Source organism: Megachile rotundata, unplaced genomic scaffold (genome assembly GCF_050947335.1).
Source record: "Megachile rotundata isolate GNS110a unplaced genomic scaffold, iyMegRotu1 scaffold0092, whole genome shotgun sequence".
Classification (NCBI taxonomy): Eukaryota; Metazoa; Arthropoda; class Insecta; order Hymenoptera; family Megachilidae; genus Megachile; species Megachile rotundata.
Genome location: NW_027473389.1, coordinates 208,189 through 217,380, shown reverse-complemented (window position 1 = coordinate 217,380; position 9,192 = coordinate 208,189).

Sequence of the window (9,192 nt, the reverse complement as noted above, 5' to 3'; positions counted from 1 at the left end):
TATTGACTAAGGTTTACAAAAATAACTCGCAAATACAAAATAATTCTAAGTATCTATGGGATAAATCGAAAATAGTTTGAGTATAGAAATCGAAAATAATTCTAAGTACCAATAACAAAAATTGAAAATATTTCTAAGTTCGAATTGGAGAAATGGAAATAATTCTAAGTTCTTATACGCGAAAATTAAAATAATTCTAAGTTCAGCTATGCCAGAGCTTTAGGAAAATAATTCGAAGTGACTCCTTGCGCGAGTCAGAGTGACGTGACCTAGCCGTAGGTCAGAGGTCGACGAGAATTGGAATTAGAATGCGATGCTAATGGGTGACTCCGTGGCTTTTTATACAATTTTCCCGGAGGTGGGAGTAGTGCCTAGAGTGGGGACTACTCTGTACGTTGCGGAGGCTAGCGAGCGACTGGTGGCTCGCGCCTGGTGGGGCGATGCGTGCGCCGCCTGTTGGATTCTGAGTCAACTAGTCCTCTCTCGCTACGCGGTACGGTCGCGTAGTGGAGGTTGCCTGCGTCGCGGAACTACCTGAACCACGGAAAGCGCAACCCGAGCGTCATCGGATGTTCCGCTCGTGGAAATCAGGCGTTTTGAGAATTATACTTTGATTTATTTCGAAGAATGCATGAATATTTTCCATTCCTAAGATGGATTCACGCTTGAGAAATCCGCAGGGCCCGAGGAGAGAGAACTGAACATTTAAATATGTATAGAATTTGAATTTATACCTTGATAAATAGCCACGTGCATTTAAATTAATTGAAGTCTACTTTTCTCAAAAATATGCTCTGGAATGTCTGAATATTTTAAACGGAAACTTATTATGCGGAACTTATTTCTACAGCGACGATGATGTCTAAATCTAACCATACATAAGATATTAATAAATCATAAATTATAATATAAACAATAATTAATAAACTAACCTAACTCAAGATGACCGCAGGTCGTCACAATTAATTATAATAGCATAGATTTTGTTACTCGAAATGGATAACGAATTAGAAGCTCAGGAAGGAAGTTTAGGAATTCAGTCAGCGAGCACTACTCTCCCCGTTCCTCAGATTAGTATACGGGATGCTGCGGATATTGTGCCTCCATTTGACGGCCATAATATTCCTTTGTATCAATTCACGAAAAATTGTCTAAATGCGAAAAGTATTATTTCATCTCACGCCGAGTACGGTTTAGTTCAATTAATTAAAACTAAATTATTCGGGCAAGCATCTAGAGTAATTTCAAGCGGAGATTATAATACTATTGATGAATTACTTACTGTCCTAAAATCACGCTTTGCACCATTATACACTTCATATCAATTATACGGCGATCTCTCTAAAATGGCATAAATGCCAAATGAAGCAGTAGTAGATTATAGTAGTCGTGTGTCGAGCCTCTTATTACAAGTTAAAAAGTGTAACGAAATAGAGCAACCGTAGCTAGCGCCGCAATACAATAAAACCGCCGTGACAAACGCAGCTAGGATATTTCTAACAGGTTTAAGACCAGAAATTTATGGTAGGCTAAGAAATCATGAATATACATTCTTAGACGACGCGATTAGCGCAACGATTCTCGCCGAAGCGGAATTTAGGGAAAATCAGGTTCGCTTAAAAATGGCAGAAGACTACTCTCGCGCTAGTAATTATAGGTGTCCAAATTATATATCAGGGTCTCAGCAGACGGCTAGGGTTCAATGGCAGCAAAAATTCTGTCTGCACTGCCAAAGGTTAGGGCATAGAACGCAGAACTGTCGAAACATAAGTCAGCCAAGAAGACCATGGACAGAAACTAACCAGAGACAACCAGGGCCACAGCATACAGCCCCAAGTCCAAACAGTTAGATAGCTAGCCAAAGTATTCTTAGAGGGCCTTCAGTAGCCAAGCTTCCTCCTCCTACTTGCTCATTTTGTAAAAATATTGGGCATACGATAGAACAATGCAGGAAAAAAGCCTATCAGGATAAAAAGACTGAACAGGTGCGTAGTAGAACAAAATTTATAGTACCTACTAAAGTCATTAAGAAACCTCCTAGCATCGCGGTAAAGAATAGAATTTTTCAAAACGGGTCAGCCTTGCTTATGATTGATACGGGATCTGATTTAAATTTAATTAAAGAATCGTCATTAATACACCCTACTCAGATTTATACCGATGTCTGTTTGCAATTAAGTGGCATTACTAAAGAGAAAATTTCTACAACAGGGTACATCAAAATGAAGATATTCAACTACGAAACGATATTACACATTGCCGAAAATTTGCCAATAGAACAAGACGGAATTCTCGGGAATGAATTTTTTCAAAACACCGAAGCAGTCATTAATTATCCAAAATCCATTGTAATTACCAAAGACTTCACAATACCATTCGAAGATCCAATAATTCATATAAAACCTAGGGAAAGAGACGTGATTCTAATTAGAGTTTTAAATACCAATGTCAGCACCGGATACGTTCCGAAATTAAACATAAATTCAAATTTCCATCTCGGTAACGCTATTGTCACTAACAGAAACGGAGTAGCATTCATTTACGCAATTAACGTTTCCTCTGAAGAAATTAAAATTCCTATGCCAGAAATAGAACTACAACCATTTGAAGAATCACCCATCGAAAATTTACCTTCACCAGATACACCTAGGGTACAACAATTATTTCAACTATTACGATTAGACCATTTAAATTCTGAAGAAAAATCGAGTGTTGAAAATTTAATTAGGGAACATGCAGACAGATTTAATTTGCCGGGAGAAGATTTAGAAGCAACAAATAAAGTACACCACCGGATCATTACTACCGATGATGTACCAATTAACGTTAAACAGTATAGATATCCACAGTACCATAAAGAAGAAATTAATAGGCAAATCGACGATCTCCTCCAAAAAGGTATTATAGAACAATCAACATCACCCTACAATTCACCCCTATGGATTGTACCTAAGAAAGAATATTCCCAAAGCAAAAAGAAGTGGAGACTAGTAATCGACTTCAGAAAGTTAAACGAGAAAACAATCGGCGATGCATATCCTCTTCCTAACATTACCGACATTCTTGACCAATTAGGAAGCGCGAAATATTTTTCAATTTTTCATCTAAAGTCAGGATTTCATCAAATCCCCATGCACCCTGACGATAAAAGCAAAACTGCATTTTCAACCCCCTATGGCCATTACGAATTTAATAGAATGCCGTTCGGACTGAAGAACGCACCGGCCACTTTTCAACGACTAATGGATAATGTACTATCCGGACTCCAAGGGATAGAAATATTCGTATACCTAGACGACATTGTAATTTACGCCAGTTCACTACGCGAACACGAAATCAAGTTCCACAAATTAATGGAAAAGCTAAGAGATGCCAACCTAAGCCTGCAGCCTGACAAATGTGAATTTTTGAAGAAAGAAGTGACATATTTGGGCCATATCATCGATGAAAACGGGGTAAAACCAGACCCCAAGAAGATAGAAGCAGTAGAGAAATTTCCAGTACCAGAAACAGTCAAAAATGTGCGGCAGTTCCTAGAACTCTGCGGGTACCATAGAAGATTCATAAAGGATTTCTCGAAGATAGCCAAACCACTGTCGGACCTGACTAAAAAGGAGCGGAAGTTTGAATGGACACATCTTCAACAAGAAGCCTTTACCATCCTTAGGGAAAGTTTGTGTAAAAAGCCAATCCTAGCGCCAATCCGGATTTCAACAAACCATTTAACATTACCACAGATGCGTCAGGCATAGCAATTGAAGCTATCCTCAGCCAGGGTGAAATTGGAAAGGACCAGCCTATCGCATACGCTTCAAGAGCTCTTAACCCTGCTGAAACACGGTACTCGACTACGGAGCGAGAATTACTTGCCATAGTCTATGCAGTACATCATTTCCGCCCATACGTCTACGGAAGGAAATTCTTCCTCATCACGGACCACAAACCTTTGGTCTGGCTGAACAGTGTCGCTGATCCAACATCGAGGTTACTACGCTGGCGAATAAAAATGAGCGAGTACGACTACGAAATCAAATACAAAGCTGGAAATTTGAACGCTAACACGGACGCACTATCCCGTAATTCCGTTCAGACGAAAGTACTACCAGTCAATTCCAAAAGGTCTCGATCATCAATTACAAGCACAAACACTAAGAGGGAAATCAAGAAAAAGAAAGAATGGCATCAATATAAAACTCGTCCGCAAGATTCAGCTACGTCTAGCTCCAGAGAAATTAAAAGAAGAAAAGAATGGCATCAGTATGAAACCCGACCACGGGAATCAACGACCAGTTCACGAAAGGTTAAAAGAAAGAAGAAATTTCACCAATACCCTACGCGTCCATTAGAAGACATAAATGCTGACCAATTACCAAATAAACGAAGAAGAAGAATAAAGCAAGAAGAAACCTCTGATGATTCGAATTATTATGATACGGACGATTCAGACGAAGAAATTATTAGCCAAAAAGGACACGAAATAGAAGTACAAGCCCAAATCCACCCACCACCCTCAGAATTTAAAGTAAAAACTCCGCCACCACTTATTTTGAGAAAAAACGATCCTGTAGTAATTGGGGATGAAATAGAAGAATTCAATGAAGATACCATAATTCCCAAGTACCTATTCAAAGATCCTCCCAGAATTAACGCCGACTCTTCCTCTTCAGAATCCCAAAAAGAAGAAACTCCTCCTTATAAACCAGAAATATTAAACAAATCTGGTCCAGTAACTCCAATTAAAATCAAAAAGGAAGATAGAGAACTTACTGTCAGTAAAGCAAGAAAACCAAAAATAACAGAAGAAATAGTGAGTTCCATAGCTGAAGTTAAAGATCATCTTTGGCCTAGAAAGGGGCCAGTAGCAGTATTCTGGAATTCTCAGGGAAATCCTTTAGATCCTGAATCAGAGTTGTTGATTAAAAGAAGAAAGATCAGACCAGCACCTAGGAAGGAAATTACACAAATTAAATTAAAGAAACAATGGTTATTTGGCATAACAGTTAGATCAAAAAAGCAATTACCACAAATTCTTAGAAAACTTGCGTTGCTCCGTAAGAAACATAAAATTAGTGACCTTAGTTTACCGAATGATAAATATCTTAGGAAATTAGTGTACATAATCTTTGCTGACATACCAATTCGAATCACAATCTGTACTGGGGACATTAAGACTCCGTCATTCGAAGAGAGAATTCGCATTATCCAGGAAAATCATACTACACCCACTGGGGGACATAAGGGAATTAGGAAGACTAACCATCGCGTTTGAGACAATTACTACTGGAAAAATATGAAAAAGGACATAGCTGATTTTATTAAAACTTGTATCGACTGCCAAAAGAATAAGTTGGTACGCGTTAAAAATAAAGAGCCAATGGTTATTACAGACACCCCATTGGACGCATTCGACAAGGTTTCATTAGACATACTAGGACCGTTACCTTTAATTTCAAAAGGGCACAGCTACATATTAACAATCCAGGACAATTTAACTAAGTATTTCATAGCAGCACCTATTGTCTCAATAACTGCAGAAGATGTAGCCAGAGCATTTACCGAACACTTCATTTGTAAATTTGGTTGCCCCAAAGCAATCTTGACAGACCAGGGGACATGCTTTATGAGTACCTTGATGAAAAAGCTGGCAAAAATATTTCACATTCAAACGTACAGAACTTCATCCTTCCATCCTCAGTCAAACGGTTCCCTAGAAAGAAGTCATCAAATTTTAATAGAATATTTAAAACATTTCCTCACGCAAGAAAAACAATGGGATGATTGGTTACCACAGGCGATATTCTCATATAACACGAGTATACACGAAGGAACTAAATTTACGCCTCACGAATTGGTATACGGAAGAAAAGCGCGGCAGCCATCAAACTTTCCAATTGAAGAAGCAATGTGTACATACCCAAATTACGTGGATAATCTCATCCCAAAATTACATAATTTCCGAACCACTGCGCGAAATAATTTAAAATTGTCGAAACATCGTCAGAAATATTACTATGATAAAAAGATTCGACCCATACAATACGAAACAAATGAAGACGTATTTCTTCTTAACCCACCACGGAAAAATAAATTAGAGAAGGAATACTCTGGTCCATACAAAACTACAAGGACCATAGAACCAAATAATGTAGAATTGCAAGTCGGTGGGAGGAACAAAAGGCGAATTGTTCACAAGGATCGCATTAAGAGGGCCCACCTACCAATGAGGGATCGAGAATCGATAGAAAGATGAGCGTGCGCGCAAACAAGAGTAGAATAATTTAAATTTACCGCGCTTCGTAATTTTGCAATCGCGTATTTTATAATACATGTGGGATTCGGTAAAGGGGAATTAATTTTTGCGTGGTATGAGTGTGTGTGATGTACGAGTGTGAAACAAAAGAGTGTGAATGCGTAGTATAAAAAAACGCGACAGCGTCGAAAGGACAGTCTAGTCTTGGCCGAACCGTAGAAACCGTGAACTATCATCAATATATTAAATTTTGTATTCCTTTCAATTTATTAAAATATTTACTATAACTTTAATCCGTTTCTCATCTTCTTGCTCCCATCCTACATACATAAGAACTGGCAACTAAGGGTGTGGCAAAATTGCGGAAACGAAGTGTGTAGCGTTAGAACGCAAAAGCAATCGAAAACGTGGCGTCACGGAGAATAGTCGTGCATTTTATTAAAAAGAATTCTTTCAATAATCCAAGGAAAAATGGATCAAAAACGCCGATGTGAGAATATATTGAACGTAATGTGCGTCAAGGATAAAGAATTGGCGTTTAACTGCAAGTACAGCCAAGAACTGGGACGTATATGCCTAAGTTGTATTGTGTCGGCACATCCCGAAGCCAAGGAACAATGGTGGAACTCAGGCAAGAATCAAGCTTCCATTATTACTTTAACAAAATTAATACAATCTAATATAATATATTTACGTGTATGTACATATAGGCACCCACCATTTCATTAAACAGGAGGCTGTCCTGAAGAAAAGCGAATGCATAAGGTGCAAGATTCAGCTCGCAGAGTTGAAACCAGCAATTGCTTGCACCATGTGCTGCAAAAAAATCTTCTACATGGAGGACGATGACGACGAGGCACTCAATGCCGGCGTCCTAATGAACGCTGAAGATTTATATCCAATAGTAGAATTACGAAGTATATCATTACGAAATGGAAAATTACACTACGAATAATTAATTTATTTTTTGAAATATGTAAATATATAAAGGAGGAGGAAGTTATATTTGTTAAGAGGAAAGAAAGTTTTGTTAATATTTAGTTTTTGAATAAATTTTGTTTGTTATTTTTGATATATAGCGGTGTATAAAATTATTACCCGTACAATTAAATTAGTAAAACGAAAGGAAAAGAAAAGAATCATACAATAGATATAAATTAAACATGCGCCATTACTATATATTCTACGATACTTCTACAATTAACGACGCCACATTAGTCTATCAAAATGTCACGAAGGGCAGGAAAGAAAGTCTTGTTAAGAAATCTTAAAGCTAAAATGAAGAAGAATTTAAGCCAGGTAAATCAAAATATATTAAAATATACACATATATAACTAAACAGATCATAATTTTCATATAATTCAGGAAGAATCCACTAATAAGTGGAAACTGATCGAAATTGAAATACCCGATCCGCCGTTCAAAGAATATAAACAAATAGACAATCCTCAAGACCCAAGGCGAAAATACTGGAAATCGCTGTGGCTGTTTGGGCGAGGTGCTGCATTACCCAGGAACAGCGAGAATAATTGCAGATGCACGAAATGCATAATCTCAAAATTAGTAAAACAAAAGTCTCTTGAGGACAAGAGACCTACATAAGGGGGGAGGTGTAACATCCCGGGAAAAGTTTTTTTATATATGACAGTCCTATGTTCAATTTCATTACCCACTGTGAGAATAGTTTAGTTACCGACAATAATAGACTATTACCGACAGTACATTATACACCAATTACCTTATGTATTTAGTTCAACGGTCGGTAACCGATACATATATATATTTATTTTTATTTTCATTTTCAATAATTATTTTATATTTTCAATTTAGAAAGGATAATGTAATTTACAAAGACAATCAAGTTAAGTTAGAACAATTAAAAACAAGACTAATGTATTATTTTATAGTCATTCGAATAAATGTATAATTCTATATGGAAAATTCCGTAATGCAATGTGCCTACGTGCCGCGATGCTCGCCCCGAATTTCCTAGTATTCTCGCGTAATCCTAGAGAAGGATAAGAATACATTTTACATTTAGGACATTATTAGTTATTAAAAACCATTAGTTGAACAAATCAGTTAATGCATATCGGGCGTACTAATATTATGTTACCCGAAATTAAAGTCAAATGTTAGTTTATTGCAGGATATGCTGTAAATTATAATATTATGCTATGGAATGTTCTAGAAGCATCGTACGCTTATACATTTAGTTCCGATCCGTATAGAAGTCGTGCGCAGTATATAGAAGAAGATAGAAAATGCAATTTTCATTAAAACACAATTAAATTACTACTTTCATATCTGAAACATTGTAAACGTAAGTTTGTTTATTTAGATACGCCCGGAGACGGGCGTTGCTTCTGTAACGACTCTGGAACCTAGGTTCAGATAGTTACTAGCGCTAGGAAGGTAAAGAGCGGCTTTTACCAACTAAACGACTCGTTTTGGAAAATAACTAAATATAAAGATTGTGAGATTCGTGTGGTGTGCGGTTAAGGAGTGAAATCTACAGGTCAATATCTTTCAACAATAAGGTTTATTCAATAAAATAACGAAGATGATGAATTTAACAAATAACAAGTAACAAATAACAACAAAATATGAAAAGTATACTGGTTTGATCAAAAGAAACTAAATAGATTTTTATATAATATTAATAATAGAAATAATAGAACTTGGCAAATTAAACAATACGTAATAGGTAATTGTGAATCTAACTAAATCTGATTCTCGTTAGTTAATTCTTTATATTATATCGTACCTTAGTCTGATTTCGGATGAAGCTAACTTCGCTTTTATATAATTACTGAATTTGATATTCTATATTATTTAATTCTTCTTTCGAACGCTATCGCAATGACAAAGCTTATATTGATTAATACGTTTGTAGTTTATATAATGAATATTCTTTACGGAATTATTAATGTTAGCGCGT